Below are 21,420 nucleotides of genomic sequence, written 5' to 3' on the forward strand. Positions count from 1 at the left end.
GCATATGCAGGGATTTTAAGCTTACTGACTGTTTTAAAACCATGCATCCCAGAGAGGAGAGCTTCACCTGGTTTAGTCATGATGGCACCAGAGCCTCTCGCATTGATTATTTCTTTACTAGAGATTGCCCACCCACTGATGTTAGATTAACCCCTGTTTTCTTTTCAGACCACCTTATGCTCTCCTGCACCCTTTCACCCCCTTCTGGTGTGACGGTAGGAAGTGGTCTGTGGAAACTCAACTGTTCCCTGTTGGAGGATGAAATCATAGTCAGTCAGTACAGGGAATGTTATAAAGAGTGGCAGACCCTTCAAGACCTCTACGAAACACATGCACAATGGTGGGAAATGGTGAAGGAAACGACCCAGACTTTTTTTAAACAGCAAGGTAAACGTAAAAAAAGGAAAGAGAATAGATGTATGATGGGACTACATAAACGCTTACAGCGCTACTTTAAACTAAATCAGTGTGGCATAGACTTTAAAGAAGAAATCAAAGATGTCAAAAAGGAAATGTCAGTTTTAGCAGAAATAAAGAGTAAAGGAATTTTTGTAAGAAGCAGGGAGCAGGAAATTGAGGAAGGTGAAAAAGAAAGAAAGTTATAAATAAAAAGGAGTGTATTCAAAATCTAAAAAGAGAAGATGGGTTTTTAACAAAATCCACACAAGAGATGATTGAAACTGTACATACCTTTTATAGTAACATGTACAAAGAGAAACCAGTGCACTTGGAAACATCGGCAGAAATCTTAAAATTCGTTGACAAAACCGTAAAAGAGAATGCACACTTGACACAGAATTTTACTGCTTTAGAGTTAAAAAAATGCCTAACAGGTTTTAAGAGAAGTCGAGCTCCGGGTTTAGACGGGCTTCCTGCAGAATTCTATCTGACCTATTGGGACCTTTTATCATCAGACATTTTAGATGTTTTTAAAGATTTTGAAAAACTCGACCGACTGCCTGATAGTTTTAGAGTGGGACACAAAACCGCTGTCTCTCTTTTTTTTTTTTATCGTGTGCCAGGGCATTGTCTCATGTATTAGATTATGCTTAAGATACGAATGGGTTTATCAGTCACATCAGAATCCATACATACTGATCCTCCCGTAATAAAATGGTCGGATCTTATCAAACACACTTTGTTTCTTGTGACAATCAAGTCAGCGAAACAGCGTATACACGTCAAGACACTGAATCAAGTTTGCCACAAGAACTCATAAGTTTGGCAGTATTGCTCTGCCGTCAGCAATCATACACCCATTTTATTTTCGTGAGACATGTGCAAGCACCTGTTCATCTACTGTTCTATCACTATGAATTAGTGATCTATTATCAATAAGGATACTTCTACAACTACTATCAAAGTATGTCCGGACTTCTTATGTTGTCAGTTGCTATATATGAATAAGTGGGTAGCTACTGACAAGCATTAAGCATGTCACACAGCCCAAACATATAACATTTCAGGACACACCACACAGTTAACGACCACAGTGAAGCGTGTCAAAGCCCAAACATGTAACATTCAACAGGACACTTACACAACACATTCAAATCAAACAGTCAGACAACATACAAGAACATATACCCCAGCCGGCATTGCTCCCTGCCTATTTTCGTACAGCACACTATGTGTGCGCACACCTTTATTCACAAACTCTTCAACTTATACTCTTTTACCGAAGCTGCTACAGCTCGATTGGCCGAATACCCTTTGATCCTATTTCGGTGAATTTGACATCTGCCTTACATATAACAGATTAGCGGTTTAGCAGTTTTAATTTAGTTTGAGTGAAGGAATTCATTTTATAGCAAAATCCGAAATCGTGAAGAACTCATGAAAGTAAGCTTATTCTCGGATTCCTGAAACTTTAGATTTGCTCTTTCTTTTACTGCAAAGTACAACGTTGTTTTTTTTGTTTAAATCTTTCTAGACATGGTAAATATTAAGGACAAAGCAGTTTTCACATAGTTTGAGTGAAGGAATTCATTTTATAGATAAAATCCCAAGAGTCTGCTGAGAAAAGAGAGTGAATGCGAAGTAGACTTTAACACGGCTATGGGAGCGAGCCGAGTGTGGGCTAACCAGGAGAATTGCTTGAAAGAAACGCGACCCCGAATGAGCGGTCAGAACAAAGCCTCAATACGGGATTCTCGTGGTGTTTTTGTTGCTGCCTTGTCTTTTGCACAGAGTAAAAGACAAGGCAGCCATCGAATAGGGCCCGATTGTTCCTACTTGGTCAGCCGAGGAGCAAGGGGGGGGAGCAAGCGTCTCAACCAAGCTATGCCAACTAGCCTGATGCCCTGCTCCTGCAGTGACGGATAATCATACACTGGTTTCTCTTCATAATGTACAAGTCTTTCGCCTTTTGCTAAAGACTTCCGTGGAGAGCAGCACTAATGAGTTGTTTCTATTTTTGGCAGGCTTTACCTTTGCGGGTGAAGATCTTTCTGTCTGTGCAAAAGAAATCTTGTTACTGTGCAGAGTGACTTCTCTGAGTAGAGTCGCCTTACTTGTTGCGACTGTGCCGATGTTCGAAGCTGGAGTGCAAAGTTGTTGCTTGAATGGTGCTCGCTGGAGCGTGTGGTAGTGTAAAGTTATACCATTTAAAAGGGCTGAAGAGTGCTCAGTGCAGCGGGTGGGCGGAGGTGCAAAGTGACACTATGGCCATAAAAAGAACACCGCTACAAGTGCGCATTGTGCCAGGAAGGGCCCTCGGACGTGAACCAGTGGACAGATATCGCTTCTCGGCCTTTTGGCTAAGATCAAGTGTAGTATCTGTTCTTAGCAGTTTAATATGTGATATGTCTATGCAAGGACTACATATTAAATGGATTTTTATCAATAGGAGTCCGGACATTCGCACCTTGTCTTACCCGCGTTTTACAAACCATGGTCGGACTTTCACACCTTCTTGTAGCTGAACAACTCCGCTCCCGCTATTGATTGTGTACAGTCGGGTATTTTAACCTTTTCTTACCCGCTTTTTACCAATTATGGTCGGACATTCACACCGTCTTACAGCGGAACACCTCCGCTCCCTCTTTTGATGGTGTATGTTCGGGCATTCGAACTTTTTCTTACCCACTTTTTACAAACTATGGTCGGACATTCAAACCTTCTTGTAGCAGAACACATCCACTTCTTCTTTTGATGATGTATGGTTGGGCATTCGCACCTTTTCTTACCCATTTTTCAGGAATTATGGCTGGACATTCACACCTACTTGCAGTCGAACAGCTCTGCTCCCACTTTTTATTATGTTTGGTTGGATATTCGAACCTTTTCTTAACTGCTTTTTACAAACTTTGGTCGGACGTTCACAACTTCTTACAGCCGAACACCTCCGCTTCCGCTTTTGATGGTATATAATCGGGCATTCGAACCTTTTCTTACCCGCTTTTTACCAACTATGGTCGGACATTCACACCGTCTTTCAGCGGAACACCTCCGCTCCCTCTTTTGATGGTGTATGTTCGGGCATTCGCACCTTTTCTTACCCGCTTTTTACAAACTATGGTCGTACATTCAAACCTTCTTGTAGCCGAAAACCTCCACTCCCTCTTTTGATCATACTTTGTCGGGCATTCGCACCTTTTCTTACCCGCTTTTTACAAACTATGCTCGGACATTCAAACCTTCTTGTAGCCAAACACATCCACTCCTGCTTTTGTTGATGTATGGTTGGGCATTCGAACCTACTTGTTGCCCGCTTTTCATTAATTATGGGTGGACATTCACACCTTGTCGCAGCCAAACACCTCCGCTCCCTGTTTTGATCATGTATGGTTGGACATTCGCACCTTTTCTCACCCGCTTTTTGCAAACTATGGTCGGCCATTCACAGCTTCCTCTCCACCATACTTGTATGGTGGGATATTCACACCCACTTGCATCCGAAGACCTCCGCCCCCACTTTTGTTGATATTTAGTCGATCATTCACACCTTACCCGTTTTCTTGCCGCCACACACCTCTGATCTCGCTTTTGATGATGTAAGATTGGGCATTCAGACCTTGCTTTTCCTGCTTTTCACCAACTATATATATAACATTCACACCTTGCAGCCGAACACTTCCGCTCCACCTTTTAGGTATCTATCACACCTTTTTTTTCACCGCATTTTATAGATTATGGTTGGAAATTCTCAACCACTCATCCGAAGACCTCTCCTCCCGCTTTTGTTAATATATTTGAACTTTACTCAGACATTCACACCTACTTGCAGCCGAACACCACCTCTTTTGATGATGTATATTCCGGCATTCTTACCGTTTCTAACACATTTTTCAGCAATTATGGTAGGACATTCACACCTTCTTGCAGCTGAACACCTCCTCTCCCACTTATGATCATGTGCGGATTGATTTTCGAAAATTTTCTTTCATGTTTTCTATTAATTAAAAATGGACATTTAGACCTTCTTGCAGCTGAACACCTCCGCTCCCGCTTTTGATCATAGATTGTCAGGCATTCGCACCTTGTCTTACCCGCTTTTTACAAAATTTAGTCGAACATTCACACCTTTTTGCAGCCGAATTTGGGCATTCGAACCTTTTCATACCCACTTTTTACCAACTATGGTCGGACATTCACACCGTCTTACAGCGGAACACCTCCGCTCCCTCTTTTGATGGTGTATGTTCGGGCATTCGAACCTTTTCTTACCCGCTTTTTACAAACTATGCTCGGACATTCAAACCTTCTTGTAGCCGAACACATCCACTCCTGCTTTTGATGATGTATGGTTGGGCATTCGAACCTACTTGTTGCCCGCTTTTCATTAATTATGGGTGGACATTCACACCTTGTCGCAGCCAAACACCTCCGCTCCCTGTTTTGATCATGTATGGTTGGACATTCGCACCTTTTCTCACCCGCTTTTTGTAAACTATGGTCGGCCATTCACAGCTTCCTCTCCACCATACTTGTATGGTGGGATATTCACACCCACTTGCATCCGAAGACCTCCGCCCCCACTTTTGTTGATATTTAGCCGATCATTCGCACCTTACCCGCTTTTGGCAAACTATGGCCTTCTTGCAGCCAAAAACCTCTGATCTCGCTTTTGATGATGTAAGGTTGGGCATTCAGACCTTGCTTCACCTGCTTTTCACCAAATATAGTCGGACATTCACACCTTCTTGCAGCCGAACACTTCCGCTCCACCTTTTAGTTTTCTATGGGGCATTCACACCTTTTTTTACACCGCATTTTATAAAAACACCACAGGAACACCGTATTGAGGCTTTGTTCTGACCGCTCATTCGGTGTCGCGTTTCTTTCAAGCAATTCTCCTGGTTAGCCCGCACTCGGCTCGCTCCCAGAGCCGTGTTAAAGTCTGCTTCGCATTCACTCTCTTTTCTCAGCAGATTAAAGAAACTTCCATCCTGCACCGCTGTTTGCTTTTTCACAAGAGCAGATGAGAGCGCACCGTTCCCAGCGGCACTGCAGTACCGGGTCGATGCTTGGAGTGAACGGAGCAAGCTCCTTTTTCAACTCCTATTGATAAAAATCCATTTAATATGTAGTCCTTGCATAGACATATAACATATTAAACTGATAAGTACAGATACTACACTTGATCTTAGCCAAAATGCCGAGAAGCGATAACTGTCCACTGGTTCACGTCCGAGGGCCCTTCCTGGCACAATGCGCACTTGTAGCGGTGTTCGTTTTATGGCCATAGTGTCACTTTGCACCTCCGCCCACCCGCTGCACTGAGCACTCTTCAGCCCTTTTAAATGGTATAACTTTACACTACCGCACGCTCCAGCGAGCACCATTCAAGCAACATCGGCACAGTCGCAACAAGTGAGGCGACTCTACTCAGAGAAGTCACTCTGCACAGTAACAAGATTTCTTTTGCACAGACAGAAAGGGCTTCACCCGCAAAGGTAAAGCCTGCCAAAAATAGAAACAATTCATTAGTGCTGCTCTACACGGAAGTCTTTAGTAAAAGGCGAAAGACTTGTACATTATGAAGAGAAACCAGTGTATGATTATCCATCACTGCGGGAGCAGGGCATCAGGCTAGTTGGCATAGCCACCTTCCCCATGGTGAGCTTTGCTTGGTTGAGACGCTTGCTCCCCCCCCTTGCTCCTCGGCTGACCAAGTAGGAACAATCGGGCCATATTCGATGGCGGCCTTGTCTTTTACTCTGTGCAAAAGACAAGGCAGCCACAAACAACACGGGAACACCGTGTTGAGGCTTTGATCTGACTGCTCATTCGGTGTCGCGTTTCTTTCAAGCAATTCTCCCAGTTAGCCCGCACTCGGCTCGCTCCCAGAACCGTGTTAAAGTCTGCTTCGCATTCACTCTCTTTTATCAGCAGATTAAAAGAAAGTTTCATCTTAGGCTCCCTGAAACTTCCATCCTGCACCGCTGTTTGCTTTTTCACAAGAGCAGAGGAGAGCGCACCGTTCCCAGCGGCACTGCAGTACCGAGTCGATGCTTGGAGTGAACGGAGCAAGCTCCTTTTTCAACTCCTATTGATACAAATCCATTTAATATGTAGTCTCGCATAGAGGACATATCAGACATTAAACTGATAAGAACAGATACTACACTTGATCTTAGCCAAAAGGCCGAGAAGCGATAACTGTCCACTGGTTCACGTCCGAGGGCCCTTCCTGGCACAATGCGCACTTGTAGCGGTGTTCTTTTTATGGCCATAGTGTCACTTTGCACCTCCGCCCACCCGCTGCACTGAGCACTCTTCAGCCCTTTTAAATGGTATAACTTTACACTACCACACGCTCCAGCGAGCACCATTCAAGCAACATCGGCACAGTCGCAACAAGTGAGGCGACTCTACTCAGAGAAGTCACTCTGCACAGTAACAAGATTTCTTTTGCACAGACAGAAAGGGCTTCATCCGCAAAGGTAAAGCCTGCCAAAAATAGAAACAACTCATTAGTGCTGCTCAACGTTGTACTTTGCAGTAAAAGAAAGAGCAAATCTAAAGTTTCAGGAATCCGAGAATAAGCTTACTTTCATGAGTTCTTCACGATTTCGGATTTTGCTATAAAATGAATTCCTTCACTCAAACTAAATTAAAACTGCTAAACCGCTAATCTGTTACATACAAGGCAGATGTCAAATTCACCGAAATAGGATCTAAGGGTATTTGGCCAATCGAGCTGTAGCAGCTTCGGTAAAAGAGTATAAGTTGAAGAGTTTGTGAATAAAGGTGTGCGCACACATAGTGAGTTGTAGGAAAATAGGCAAGGAGCAATGCCGGCTGGGGTATATGTTCTTGTATGTTGTCTGACTGTTTGATTTGAATGTGTTGTGTAAGTGTCCTGTTGAATGTTACATGTTTGGGCTTTGACACGCTTCACTGTGGTTGTTAACTGTGTGGTGTGTCCTGAAATGTTATATGTTTGGGCTGTGTGACATGCTTAATGCTTTTCAGTAGCAACCCACTTATTCATATATAGCAACTGACAACATAAGAAGTCCGGACATACTTTGATAGTAGTTGTAGAAGTATCCTTATTGATAATAGATAAACTAATTCATAGTGATAGAACAGTAGATGAACAGGTGCCTGCACATGTCTCATGAAAATAAAATGGGTGTATGATTGCTGACGGCAGAGCAATACTGCCAAACTTATGAGTTCTTGTGGCAAACTTGATTCAGTGTCTTGACGTGTATACGCTGTTTCGCTGACTTGTCACAAGAAACAAAGTGTGTTTGATAAGATCCGACCATTTTATTACGGGAGGATCAGTATGTATGGATTCTGATGTGACTGATAAACCCATTCGTATCTTAAGCATAATCTAATACGTGAGACAACGCCCTGGCACACAATCAAAAAAAAAAAGAGAGAGAGCGGTTTTGTGTCCCCACAGTCCATAATGTAGAAAAGAGAGAAAAAAGCCTTTCTGATTTGGTGTGTGTGCTCACAGTGCAGAGTGTAGAGAAAAGAGAGAAAAGAAAGCCGTTTTGGTGTCACGGGTGTTGTGACTTACACACACACATTTCTGAATTGAGAAAGGAAATTATTTTAGAGAAAGCACTAGAGTTTAGATCCCACATTTGTTGATAAGCATTCATTTAATTTTTCTTTTAATCAGTTTTAAAGTGAATACTAACTGAGAAATGAAAAAGGTGAAGAGTTTAGAAGCTTGGTTCAAGAGCAAAACTTGGTTTATGATCAGCTGAGTCTCTAAACAGAACAGCAAAGGGCTTCATCGAACATTTAAAAAAGATTCAGATTGTTAGAATATCCAGAATTTATAGGAATGGTGGTGATTACTCTTATTTTCTAGAATGGAAATAACTGCACCATGTCTGTTTTATGAATTTAAGGGGCTAAAAAGTTTTGTTCTCGTTTTTCTATGATTAACCGAATGTATGTGAGAGTCCAAACAGACAGAAGGGGCGAGCGCTGGACCTTCCAAAAAAGATGAGACAGGCTGGACCTGTGCCATACTAGTTAAGACCTGCCTGTGGATAACAGGTTCTTTAAACTCTCACACACACAAACTCACACACGTTCGCACACATACACCCATACACACACACATTCTTGAACTTGCTGCAAGATTAAACATTTGCATTAACTGACTCCAGCAACTCTGAGTCTCATTGAGAGACTTTTCTCAACAATTGGGTCCTCAAACCAGATCTCAACGTTTTTTCCGCTTTCCAGGGTCGGAGCTGAAACCGTGCACGGGGGAGTCCAGTACTCCTAATGAAAGACCCCCTGCTGAATTGCGGTAATTAGGGGCCAGTGTCCACTGAAAGGGGGAAAAAGGGACGAGATCGTACTTTTGAATCAATGGCCAGAAGCCATTGGCAGTGCAGGCATCAACAATAATGGTGTTATTTCACCCATTAACACTTAAGGTACCTCATGCAGTGGCTGTGATATGGTTACTTAACAAAATATCTTTACCAGACATCTCTCCTACATAACAGTTCTTCTTTCACAGCCACACCTTGTTGTCGAGCGATGTGCTACACTTAATCCATCCACACTGCTACCTACCCCACAGATGGAAAGCCTCATGATTGCATGTCAGAAATAACCATCAGTGTTTTACCCAGGCCAGACTTAACTGATATACGTTATGAAAATGCAGAAATAACTATATTTATTCAACAGGTCAAGCAAAAAACCCTGATGGCACAAATGCTACAGGATTTGCAGTAGTAACAGAAACTGAAGTTTTCTTAAAACAACCACTACCAAAAAATTACTCTGTTCAAGCAGTCGAATTGGTAGCTTTAACTGAAGCTTGTAAATTAAATAACAAAAAGGTTGTTAACGTTTACACTGACAGTCAGTATGCCTTCTCAACTGTACATGTGTTAACACAGCATTGGAAAAACAGGTATGTTGACATCCACAGCTAAATGTATAAACTACAAATATTTTAGCATTATTAGATGTTATTCAATTGCCATCTACAATAGACTCGTATGAATGACCGGAAGGAAAACCATACTGCCAAAGAATTTGTTTAAATATGCTGCAGTATTGAGCCACGGACCATGTCATGTCTCAACAGGAGGGATGGAAGCAATAATGAACAAGGTTTTTACAGCATATGGTTTTACTAATTATTGAATTTTTTTTTTTAGAATAAATAAATGAATAAAGTTTTGTCTAGCAGGTCAAATATGTGCAAAATACATTCCACAGGGCAATCTAAGACCAAAACGAAGATAATTCCCTAAGCCAGTGTATCTTTTTCAACATATTTGTTTGGATTTCATTATTGTGTAGATTTCATTGAACTAAATTAATGTTAAGGGAAACGATTCTGCTCAGTGACAACAGAGGTTTTTACCAAATGGTCTGAAATATTTCCATGTGCACAAGCAGATGCACTCTCAGTAGCAAAATCACGCGTAAAATAACTCATTTCTAGATTTGAAATACCTGAAAAGATCTTCAGTGATAATTTGACACACTTTGTAAACTATGTCATCTCACTGATGGCAAAGAACTTAAAATAGATCTTAGAAACCACTGTGATATAGAAGGTTTCGCTAACACATTGGAATTGTTTTACTATTTACATATGCATGTGCAGTGAAGAATTGCTTGCTGCTGATAAATGCAAAGAAGAACAGCTTACATATAGATGCTCACATATAGGCTGCTGAATGCAATGAAGACCTGCTTATCCAGTAAATTTCAATGTCAATGTGTGTTGGAAAAATTATATAGTTATACTATGACAGAAGAGTCCCTCCATCTGTTCACCTTCTATGATTCAAGCAAAAGAGTTTTGACTCTGGTACTAGTCTTTCCCATAATATTAACTGGTGAGAAGCACCTCTTATGTTCCTTCCCATAACAAGGAATGGGGAGAGAAGCACCTTTCCCCATAACATTGAATGTTCCTTCCCATAATAATGAATGGTGAGAAAAGCGCCTTTTCTCATAACATTGTGTGATCAGCAAGCATAAACAACATAAATAGCTGGAGCACCATTTGGTCGGGAGACAACTCTGAGCGGTCTTCCCGACAGGTTGTGTGGATTTGTGCGGACTTGTCTCTTTCTTGCAAGAAATAAATGTTTTGTGTTGATTAATCGTATCCAGCGACTCTGAGCCTAATTTTACAGAGAATTTTTCTAACATAATGGTCCTTCGAGCCGGATTCTAAGTCCTTTCCACCTTCCAGAATCGGAGCTGAAACCGTGCACGGGGGAGTCCAGGATTCCTAACTGAAGTCCTCTCAGCACAGTTTCTGATAGAGGCCGGCTGCCACTGGCTGGAGGAAAGGTGACAGAATCTATTTTTGAATCAGTGGACAGACTCGCTGGATTCTTCGTTGTTTAACTTACCAATGGATTTATGGTAAGGAACCCTTTGTATTACTATTGTTGGTTGGAAATAGTGTGATTATTAGGGAAAATTTTGATTAACTAGCAATTGATATAAAATGGTGCTCCAGTTATAGTCATAGAAAATGGAGGCCTTTAAATAGATTGAGTCGTTGTTATTTTCCTAAGAATATTACTATTTCGAATGCAACCTAGTAAAGAAGCCTTTTAACTGATAACTGTGTATAAGTTATGTTGGAACACTCACAATTGAAGCAGTCAGAAAACGTTAGCCTTTTAACTGGTAACCGTGTGTAGGTTGTGTTGGATTAACCCATAAAAGAAGCAGTCAGAAAAGGTCAGCCTTTTAACTGGTAACTGTGTATAGGATTAACCCATAGAAACCTAATAGCGGTCAGAAAAGGTCATCTTTTTAACTGGTAACTGTGTGTAAATTGTGCTGGATGAACCCATAAAAGAAGCAGTCAGAAAAGGTGAGGCAAAGGAAAAAAGCCTTTTAACTGGTACCTGTATGTTGTGTTGGATAACCCACAAATGAAACGATCAGAAAATGTCAGCCTTTTAACTGGTAACCGTGTGTAGTGGTGGGATTAACCAAGGACAACAAAAATGCAGTCAGAAAAGGTTAGTCCATAGTCTGTGTGAGAAGACTACAGGAATAAATAACTCCGCGCAGCGCGTTAGAAAACGGAATCTTTCTTAAGAGAGTTTGCGATGAAAGATCGCAAGTTTTAAATCCATGTTAGTTTTTGTTAGTGTTATACGTCTAATCGTTTGTTTGTTAAAGGGGCTGGTTGTTAAATTGTTTGTTTGTCGAACTGTTTGTTAAAGTCTTTGCTGCAGTGTTGTTTTATTTGCTATGTATGTATGGGAGTAAAACAGCTGTGTGTGTGTGTGTGTATTGTTGCTGAAGGTATAGGTCATTGTTGAACTGTTGCTTTGTGATAGAATTGTTGGTTTGCTAAAAGGGCTGGTTGCTGAATTATTTGTTTGTTAAATTGTGATTTTTTCCTTCTTTGCTACAGTGTTGTTTTATTTGCTATGTATGTATAAGAGTGAAACAGCTGCTGGTGTGTGATGTTGTTGATGGTGACGACAGAAAAAATGTATTACTGACTAATTGAGTTGAAGTGAACATTGGAATCTGGTTGTTGCTCGTGACATAACGACAGAAGTAGTGTTTCATTCGGTAGTACTCAAAATAACTCCACTGAAAATTGATTAGCTGCAAAAGGACAGTATGGGAAATACCTGTTTTAAAGCTAACCGGGAGTTAAGTGGGAGTGCTAAAATCATGTTTCAGAAAAAATCCGATAATATTGAATACTTAGAGAGATGAGAAAATAAATTTGGGTTTGAGGGAGAATTGAACATGGTAAAATTGTCCAATCCTAGAGAAGGGGAAGACAAAAGTAATGTACAAAGTAAATCTAGTTAAAAAAAAACACAACAACAAAAAAAAAAAAGAACAACAAGGATTAGAGCTAGACATTTGTACAAGTTTGTGTATTAAGATTTAACAGCTCTCTTAAAGAGTTAAAGTTCAGAAGATCTCAGACAAACAAACAGATCATTTCAAATCTTTACTCCTTTCACAGGAAAAACTATCTGAGCAAAAGATGTTTTACAACCTGTGATTTTTATAAATTCCATATCAAACCTGCCATTCTTAGGCAAAGTCCTAGGAAAAGTTGTATACCAACAGCTTTCTGACTTTTTCCTGTCTAACAATGCTTTTGATACTTTCATCTCACAGTATGTGTTTAACTGAGAGATGAAACAACAAGACAGAGAGTGGGGAGGGTCTTTGTGCCATATTCAGGGCCAATATACCCACTCACAAGATAAAACATTTATTTTTGTCTTTAATTCGAGCATGTGTCATTTAAAAAGGGAGATAAAATTATCTTAAATACTTTGTCTCACCGCAGAATGATTTTATTGATGATTTTACTGGAATTTCTTTAAATTGTGTGCACTGCTGTTGACTGTTTAATCATAACAGGGGACTTGAAGGTGCACATAGATGTAGGCCATAATAAGCAAGCTAAAGAACTCACTGCTGTCTTTGAAATGTTTGGTCTAACTCAGTGTGTGACTTTGCATAGATGAAGAGAGAGTTATTTTCTGAAATCATAAAAAAAACTGCAGTAACAACTCTCATGTCTTGCTTGCTACAGTAAACAGATTAACAAACCCTCCAGGTTGCATTTAGAACTCATTTCTACATATAAGGGTAATGAAGTCGGAATATTCTTTAATGACAAAGTTCAAGGCATTAAAAAATGAAATAATTTCCACCTGAAGCAGGTCTGAGACCAGACAGTCAAACCCTTCAGGTGCAGATGATTTTCAAGCCAAACTGAAACATTTTCTAAATTTGAGATTAGCTCTTCTGCAACAAAATCATAAGTGTATCAGAAACATAAGCCGAAAATAGAGAATTTAACATATTAATGTTAAGTAATGCTATGGTTAAGTAATGCTTCATTACTTCTGATTGACTAACTTCCCTAAAACTTATGAACTGACATCATATTCATCAGAGATTAAAGCATTTATCTCACAGAATGGGTTAAAGTGAGTATTAGTATATATATATAGATATATAAATATATTTATATATTTTATATATAAAATATGTTTTTTTTAAAAAACCAACACAGCAATGAAATATGCTATGTGAGTCAGATATCAAACAATAGCTTTCTTAAAGAGAAATTTAAAGACAGCTGCAATAAATCAGCGTAATATATGGAGTAATATATTAATACTATAAGCAGTTTCTAAGCCTGCAGATAAATATTAATTAAATTAAACAGAAAGGTGTGTGCATGTGTGTTCAACAGGTGCCAAACTAGATGGGTCAAATGCAGAGAGTAATTTTGTGTGACTTGTAACATGACAATAAACAGTCATCTTAATGTGTTTGCACAGCAATGGAATAAAGAGGGCATGCAGAGTAGCACTCTGACAACAAAAAGAAAAGGAAGAAAGGACTAAACTTTTTGTTGGAAGGGAGAGAAGCAACTATTTAGGTGATGAGGGAAAGCAAAAACACAGATCACAACAGGAGCAGAGACAGAGGAAGTAGAAGGAGAGACAGAGCAGGAGGCTGTGTGGAAGGAGGGGGCATTGGGCGAGGGACTGCAGGAGCAACAGTAAGATAGAGGAAGAGTTTGGGAGTCAGTTATGACTAGATAAGAAAAAAACAGGAGCTGTAACCAGGATAGAAGCAGAAAAGCCAGAAAAAGTGCTAAACTTAGAGGGAATTGAACTTATCTTATAGTATGACATCAAACCTGAGATTACATTGAATGTTTCCGGGACGGAGGTAACTTTTCTATGCGACACAGGTGCAACACGAACTGTAATCCATCCTGATGACATTCCGGGAGTTGAGGAATCCAAGGAAATTATTTGGGTCAAATCAGCAAATGGTAAGAGCCATCCTGAGCGTTTATTCTGAGAAACTGGATGCATATACTAGTCCATTAAATTGGACCACGCATGCAAAACCAAATATACACTTACAAGGACAGATCTGGAAGAATAAAGGTGCCATTTACTATGAAATGTAGAACTTATACTGCCAAAGAGTTTGTTTAAATATGCTTCAGTATCGAGCCATGGACTACGTCATGTCTCTACAGGAGGGAAGGTAGCAACAATGAACAAGGTTTTTGCAGTGTATGGTTTTAATTATAATAAAATCATAATATCATAATATGATAATAAAGAATTTTTGTCTAACATGTCAAATATGTGCAAAATATGATCCATACATATGGCCTAGGACCGGGACGAGGACAGTTCCCGGGGCCGGAGGACCCTTTTCAACACGTTTGTATAGATTTCATTGAATTAAATAAAGGGGTCTCCCTGGTGATTAGTGATGTTTTACCAAATGAAGTGAAGTATTTCCAAATGCACAGGCAGATGTACCCTCAACACTGGTGAATTAAATATTACCTAGATTTGGAATTCCTGAAAAATCTACAGTGATAACAGGGACGCACTTTGTAAACAACATTATCTTCCTGATGGCGAAGAACTTAAAAACAAAAAAGGATCTCAGAAACCACTGTGCAAGACTGAAGAAACTGGGAAGAATTGGGTTACTGTTTACCACTAGTAGTCCTAAACATACATATTACTCTAACTAGCACAGAATTAACTCTATTTGAGATGATGTATAATGTATGACCATTTTTACTACCACAGAACTATTCACCAGACATGATGAAGAAAGAGAAGAAACCTTAGCAGGATACATGGTTAAAATGTTAACAAGTAGAGAGATCTATTCTGTCTAGTGTCTGTTCCAGGTGACCCTGTGGAGGAATCTCTAAAACCTGGAGACTGGATCCTCATCAAAGTGATAAAGAAAGATAACTGCTCCAGCCCAAGGTGGGAAGGTTCATAGCAGGTACTGCTTACAGCACCCACAGCAGCTAAACTAATATATCCTGGATCCTCATCACACTATAAACCAGTAAGGCCACGACCTGCAGAAGTAGGGAAAGATTAGTTACCCACCACCGTTCTCTGAGGCATAAGTCTGACTACAAAGGGGAATTCTCTCAACAGGAGGGGGTTCGTCTCAACCTCAGTGAAGAAAACAACGGCTAAAATGAGAACATAGGGTGTGGCTAAAATAAGACAGGGATAGACAGACAGCAGCCGTGGCATCCATTCAGATTACCAGGATTTTGTAGGTTAAAAGGAACCAGTTGTGTATTGTTAATCATTATTCTTATTATCGTATTCCTAATTCTATGGGATTAAGCACAGATTAATAAAAAACTAAAAGATAATGCATTGAATCACCCTCAGACCCTTGACACAGACTGACCACAGAGATAGGAGGTCCTTCAGGTCCAACAGATAACTTGTCAACCTATTTTTTGTTGCAGGAATAGATGGGGTGGCTGACATTGACTTATGCTCAATTATTTTAAGAATCGCCAGTGTATCAGTTGGAATTTTGTTAGAATGTGTACAGCATGACAAAATAACCAATCTAATTGTATTGAATGTGCTAAAGCCAGAACATAAATTTAGAAATGAAGCATTACAATTGCATTACAATTGCATAATGAATCTTTTGTACCTAACACAGAGCAATGTAAAACTCTCTCTTTGTTGTTCCCAGCAGTTAAGAAAAGAGATGTACTGCCCTCAGCGTTGGCTTATACGGGTAATTATATATGTTTCATCCACAGGGGTACAGGTAAGAATGTGGGTACACTCATGTCAGATTATTGTAAAAAAATCCATCAATGTCACTCAGGATGCAGGTAACTACTCAGCATCTTGGTTTCGGAACCAGACTTCCATGAGAGCAGACCTCTGGTGGCTGTGTGGGGATATGAAACTGAGGTCCGTCCTTCTGCCTAACTGGCAGCTGCACAATAGCCCAACTACAGATGCCTTACCATCTGTTCCCTGTGGGGGACTTTAAGGCCTTGGGTGAGAAACTGCAATGTCTCAAGCGTTCAACTGCGTCTGGAGGTTCATTTGACAACAGAGTGTACCTGGATAGCATTGGAGTTCTGAGTCCCAGATGAATTTAAAGCTAGAAATCAAGTAACTACAGACTTTGAATCTTTTCTTTTCTGGTGGGCAACAATAAATAAAAATGTTTATTGGATAAATTACATCTACGAGGCATTGCTGAACAATTAAAATGTTTGGAACTTTATTCTGTTCCTTTATTCCTAACAATACTTCCGCAGATGGCAGAATCACAAAGAGGGACTCGCCTCACTCTCTGCAGAGCTGATAGAAAATCAACGACCCCTTCACTGACATGATGGAGAAGTGGTTTGGTCTCTGTCTGTTGTCACAGCCATAGTAGCCACCTGTGCTTGATGTTGTATCACATGCTTGACAGGACTGTCCCAAAGACTGATTGAAACCACCCTTACCTGCATAATGTATCAACAGATAGAGGGAGATGATGACAACGAGCTACACGTGGACGATGGAGACGATGATAACCTTTAAAGTTCAAAGTACTTTGAATGACCCCGAGTGAATTCTAAATGATTTCTCTAATGATTATTTTTGCGTTCATATGAAAGACCAATGAACATGGGAATTGGACCTAATAAAAGGCAATTCCTGAATGTAGAGCATTGTAAAGATGATATGTTGCTTCTTCCTGCTAACATTTGTCCACAGTTTGATGAACTGCATCAGCAGCAGAACCACTACAGGACTCAAAGTCAGGTAACTGAACAGGTTTCTGGAATTCTGGAATTCCCATCATGCCAAGATGATGGCGGAACAATCACAAATTTTTATCCACATGTGTACAAAAGGGTGGACGGTGAAGCTAAGCGCTCCACCCCAACTGAATGAAAAGCTGATTTGAAGAGTTCATTCCACCAAGTAACGTCTAACAATCTACAGCCTTCAACCACTGTATGGCTGAATTATATCCTGAAGTGTCCTAAAAGAGGATTAGTTAGGGAATAAGAGGTGGTAAAGACCTCTTCCGGGAAGTGAAGTGCTAGTAACCTCTCCTTCCAAGATAGCTTAGCAGTTCCAGACCCAGCCGGACTGATGTTCGGCCAGAAGCAGACGATTGCAGAGTGGACTGAATAAACTGCATTGTATTATTATTATTATTGTTTGACTGTTCTTGATTTTCATTTATTATTATTTTTCATTTTATTAATTTTTCCATTTAATATCAATTTCATATTATTTATTAATTGCATATAATCATATTTTCATTTATTATTCTTATTTTCATTTCATTAATTTTTTGTTTGTGTCATATTTCCATTTTTATTATTCCATTGTATTAATTTTGTCCATTAATCATTTAGTCATAGTTTTATTGTTTGTTTGTCCTTATTTCCATGTATTTTTGGTTGTATCCGTTTTGTGTTTGCTGGTCACACCTAGGTCCATCACCATTCATTGAAATTAACGGTTCGGAGTGTGACCTTTGATACTGAGTGAGTGACTAAGCGGTCGGTCGCCAAGGAGAGAATGGGGCCATAGGAGAATTTTCCCGTAAATAAAGCAAATGGGTTTTTCGCTCCTATGCACTGCGAACGATAGAAATACATTCAATGTTAATTGTACAGTTTTAATACTTCATAGCATAAACAGGAGGGAATGTTGGAAAAATTATATAGTTATACTATGACAGAAGAGTCCCTCCATCTGTTCACCTTCTATGATTCAAGCAAAAGAGTTTTGACTCTGGTACTAGTCTTTCCCATAATATTAACTGGTGAGAAGCACCTCTTATGTTCCTTCCCATAACAAGGAATGGGGAGAGAAGCACCTTTCCCCATAACATTGAATGTTCCTTCCCATAATAATGAATGGTGAGAAAAGCGCCTTTTCTCATAACATTGTGTGATCAGCAAGCATAAACAACATAAATAGCTGGAGCACCATTTGGTCGGGAGACAACTCTGAGCGGTCTTCCCGACAGGTTGTGTGGATTTGTGCGGACTTGTCTCTTTCTTGCAAGAAATAAATGTTTTGTGTTAATTAATCGTATCCAGCGACTCTGAGCCTAATTTTACAGAGAATTTTTCTAACAATGTGTAATATTCAATTAGGATTTGCAAAACAGTGAAGTTAAACAATGAATGGGTCCATAGTCGGTATGAGAAGACTACAGGAATATTTACCTGGGTGTACGTTCAAACAGAGATGAGAAAATTGCGATAAATTATTGTTTGTTTGTTTGTTAGTATGTATATGAATGTTATGTGTATAAACTGTGTTGAGTTGTAGTTACTCAGTAGTGTCTCAGTGAAACAACCGACGGGGGAAGCCTTGCGGTGACAACAAAAGCAGTGTTTTACTGATCAGTCAAGTTGCTCCAGTGTACTCCATACAAACTGGTTGGCTACTGAAGGGATAGAAAATGGGGAATACATGTTTTTACAGACAATATTATATAGATGTCGCCACTGAAGTAAAGAACATTTACGTGGGATGGTGTGAGGGTCCTCGTTTGGCTGACGTTCGCCGATATGCTCGCCATGCTCAGAACCAAGTTGAGACGCGTAAGACCATCAAAAGGGACAAGTGTGAAAAGGAGCTGCATTTGGTCACCATGACCATGTATTACGCAGTGGGTGTAAACAGAGGACGAGGCCGAAGTCGAAGACGTGGACGTGTGGGAGAGGAGGTCGAAATGGGCCACGCCAGAGCTCTGATCCGAATATTTGTTTTTACTGTGGCCAGACTGGACACTGGAAGAAGAACTGTCCACAGCTAAAAAGTGATGAAATTGGGCAAAAGGCTGACTGAGGGTGGGAGGCAGGTTCTGGACGTCACGCGGCAGCGGAGCCTCCACTAATGGGTGATAGCACAAACACACTCACACATTTTTCCTGCTCTGTGTAGTGAAGCAACGCTTGCCGACTGTGATTCACGTAGTAAAGTTTTGCATGCTATTTCAGTCCTAGAGCAAAGATATTTCTCTCAGAATATAGGAACTTATGTTCATCAGTAGTGACGTCAGGGGAGTTTGATTGTCCTCCAAAGTTAAGTGGAAACCACGTTTACTGTATGTCTGCATCAGGCCAGGTTGTGAAGGAGAAAATGACAATGCCCATTGCGTGTTGTCACTCCCGATGAGCTCTCCTTCAAACACTCATTTTTGTTATCAGAGTTGTGTCCCATTAACCTGATGGGCTGTGATCTCATGTGTAAATTAGGCATTATTTTAACTTCTACACCAGAGGGTGTTAAGGTTATGTTACAGCCTGACAAAGTTTTCACAGCAGTGCAGTTTGATTCATCGGCACTTACATATGCTTATGAGTGGAAACTTCCCAGCTCTCCTTTTTCACAACAACTAGTGGAAGAAGCAAAAGCGTTAGTTTCACCCCTTTCTGATTTCATGCAACCTACTGATTTGCACTGCACATCACACATTTCTTTGGGGCCTGACAATGACTATGAGAAGAAGTGAAAAAATATGTGCGCCTACTTTATTGGCTGTGTCGCTCACTCCAGAGCACTTCGATTTTTTTAATGTTTGTGGTACTCGCCCTCACATTTCCTTGGCCAAACGTACACACTGGCAGTGACAAGGTGTGGGAGAGTTTGTTGCTACATGTCAGAAAGAAATGGAGTGGACTGTTTCACCTGCTGATCCAAATTTGATGTTTTCTGAACGATTGTCAGCATACAAAAAAACATTTTTGAGTACAATGCATTGTCAAAGAACTGTGGACTTAATTCCTACCACAGAATCACATTTTGAAGCATGTTTTTTATCTGAAACAGATTTGTCTTCGATACCCATGTTGGCTGAAGTGCCCAATGATCTTTGGGCTAAGAGCAAATATGATGTGGGGTTGATAAAAGGCTGTGAACCAGTAATTGTCACCCCTAAATCAGACTTTTGTCCATGTAAAAAACAATACCCTTTTAAGCCTGAAGCAATTAAAGGGATTAAACCTGTTTTTCAATCTTTTCAGAAAACAGGCGTTATTGTTCCTTTTGAAAATTCACCTGTGCTTACTCCATTGTTTCCTGTTAAAAAGATTAAAGATGCTGGCCAGCCAGATGAATGGCGTTTTGTACAGGACCTCCAAGCGGTGAATGCTAAAGTTCAGCCACATGCTCCTACTGTGCCCAACCCACACACTATTTTGTCTCAAATTACATCAGATGCACAGTTTTTCTCAGTGGTTGACTTGTCGCCAGTGCACCCTGATAGCCCATTTTGGTTTGCTTTTTAGTTTGGAGGGAGATCTTGGACTTTTACCCGGTTATGCCAGGGGTACTGTGAAAGTCCCACTATTTACAATGCTGCCCTCAAAGCTAGTCTGGATTAACTTCAATCAACCACAGGTTCTGCTCTTTTGCAGTATGTGGATGACATCCTTTTATGTAGTCCATCTAAACAACAGTGTGAAAAAGACCAAATGACTCAAATAACTTTCTTGCTTTCAAAATCTTTCCTCTAGTGACGCTGACTTAGAGAGGGATGAAGATAATCATGTTTAATTGTTCATGTTTTGATTGTTTATCATTGGACCCTTTATTACTATGATGCCTGCATTTTAAACTCACGTTGTGTGCAAATGCAGGCTGATGTTTTACAGATAAAGTTATTATTTTCCTTGTTTCTTTTGGGTTGATTAATATAATGGTATTATTATAATCAAAAGGGAGGAATGTAATGGAAAATAATTCTTATATGCATTGTATTGAGTGTTACTGTGTATAACCTGCAAATGACCGAGCTGCAAGGTACCACCCTGCCCTGTTTTCTTAAATTCCTCTTTACAATGGTGGGCTTGTTATAATGAGATAGCTGCACTTTAGGGGGGGCAGGGTTAGGCTGGTATTTACGAGTGTGTCTGGGTAACCTCAACTGATGGTTGGGGAGGAAAGTTAGAAGAACAATCAATTATACCCAAAAACAGATGACGTGATGAGCGGGCAATATAACTGTGTGTTTTTGCTTCAGTGGTCAGAGCAACTCTGTATTCTGTACTGTGTTGTTCTCTCTTGCAAGATATTATTATTAAAGCCTCTTATCTCCTCACAAGAAAATAACTGACTCCCCAAATGCAAGTGTCAGGACAAATGATCAAACTTCTCCAAG

General features: G+C 40.2%; 4 non-coding genes and 1 pseudogene across 4 annotated transcripts; 2 read left to right on the plus strand and 3 right to left on the minus strand.

Moving 5' to 3' along the window:
* The first annotated feature begins 2,327 nt into the window (after positions 1–2,327).
* Positions 2,328–2,441, plus strand: LOC140285598 (U5 spliceosomal RNA). Its single transcript, XR_011910609.1, has one exon. It is a non-coding gene; the product is annotated as a U5 spliceosomal RNA (small nuclear RNA).
* Positions 2,442–2,739: 298 nt separating this feature from the next.
* On the plus strand, positions 2,740–2,907 carry LOC140285628 (U2 spliceosomal RNA; annotated as a pseudogene).
* A 2,516-nt stretch (positions 2,908–5,423) lies between these two features.
* LOC140285626 (U2 spliceosomal RNA) lies at positions 5,424–5,611 on the minus strand. The gene has a single exon (XR_011910634.1). It is a non-coding gene; the product is annotated as a U2 spliceosomal RNA (small nuclear RNA).
* Positions 5,612–5,886: 275 nt separating this feature from the next.
* Positions 5,887–6,000, minus strand: LOC140285600 (U5 spliceosomal RNA). Its single transcript, XR_011910611.1, has one exon. It is a non-coding gene; the product is annotated as a U5 spliceosomal RNA (small nuclear RNA).
* Positions 6,001–6,411: 411 nt separating this feature from the next.
* LOC140285611 (U2 spliceosomal RNA) lies at positions 6,412–6,601 on the minus strand. Its single transcript, XR_011910621.1, has one exon. It is a non-coding gene; the product is annotated as a U2 spliceosomal RNA (small nuclear RNA).
* Between the last annotated feature and the right edge of the window lie 14,819 nt (positions 6,602–21,420).

The sequence above is a fragment of the Leuresthes tenuis genome, unplaced genomic scaffold, assembly GCF_036924035.1.
Source record: "Leuresthes tenuis unplaced genomic scaffold, fLeuTen1.0.hap1 SCAF_48, whole genome shotgun sequence".
NCBI classification, from domain to species: domain Eukaryota; kingdom Metazoa; phylum Chordata; class Actinopteri; order Atheriniformes; family Atherinopsidae; genus Leuresthes; species Leuresthes tenuis.